This window comes from Macrotis lagotis, chromosome 1, assembly GCF_037893015.1.
Source record: "Macrotis lagotis isolate mMagLag1 chromosome 1, bilby.v1.9.chrom.fasta, whole genome shotgun sequence".
Classification (NCBI taxonomy): Eukaryota; Metazoa; Chordata; class Mammalia; order Peramelemorphia; family Peramelidae; genus Macrotis; species Macrotis lagotis.
Window position 1 is genome coordinate 914,400,871 of NC_133658.1, and position 1,289 is coordinate 914,402,159.

Consider the following 1,289-nt stretch of genomic DNA (forward strand, 5'->3'; position numbering starts at 1 on the left):
GGGCTGTCTTAAGAGATAGACAACATGAATGACCAGTTGGCCTCTCCCTGGCTGGAGTGGTCTCACAAAGCTAGCAGGTTCTAGATGCAGTCCTAGCAACCAAAGGAAGGACCTGTGTTTTCCTCAATGAAGAATGATGTTTTTTATGTCACTAAGTCTCATCAAATGCATGACAGTAGAGACATGTTTTGATCTCATGCTGCTCAGCTGTGGGAGAAAGGTGCAGAGAAACCATGGTATGATATACTTAGCCCCTACCCTCAGGCATAGGCAGATCAATCAGATCTGTGCTTTTGTCTGCTTTGGGGATACTGGCTGCCCTCGCCCTTATCCTTTGTGGAGCAAGAATGAGGCTGGCTACTTAATAATTACCTAGCTGTGTGACCTTGGGCAACCCCATTTGCCTTGCAAAAACCTAAAAAAAAAAAAAGAATGAGGCTGGCTATTCCCAAAAAATGTTCTCTTGCCCTGGGGAATAAGATGATGACATCTGTGGTCATCTCCCTCAAATGGAAGAAGTGAGTGCCCCCTGGTAAAATGAGGAATATTTTAAAGAGCTTCCTTTCCTGCCCTCTGAAGAAAAATAAAGTGTCAATAGCTTCTCTTTCTTTTGGTCTGCAGGTGGCTTAATGGGCACCTTTTGATTCAAAAGGGAGGATTGGTAGATTTGGTATAAGATGTGGTATGATTTGCGGTATAATTTTGTAACAGTAGTTGTGTATTTTTAAAAAATGGTAGTAGTAACTATGATAGATAATATATTAATATACATATTATAGAAAAGATATGCATATAGATAATAGTAATATATTATATTATAGATAATATACTATTATCTATAACAACCTCTTTCTATAAGTTGGGGTTACTAAATATTTAGAAAAATTTTTACTATACTTAAATTTGTTTTTTGCAAGGCAAATGGGGTTAAGTGGCTAGCCCAAGGCCACACAGCTAGATAATTGTCTGAGGCTGGATTTGAACTCAGGTCCTCCTGACACCAGGGTCGGTGCTCTATTCACTGTGCCACCCAGCTGCCCCCCCAATTTTTTTATTACTCATCTTTTCCTCTCTCTCCATTTCTGAAATAGCTAGTTATTACCCTTGTGCATATTATTTGTTCTATCTGAAATTCAGAATATCTGTAGAAATATGTGTAAATGGTCTAAGAATCAGTTAAAGATGCTATTTTAAAAGGAATCTGGAAGCAGTGGTTTTTGTTTATGTTTTATTTGAACATAAACAATAAGGGAGCATATTAACAAAGAAAATTCTTTTACAAAATTTGT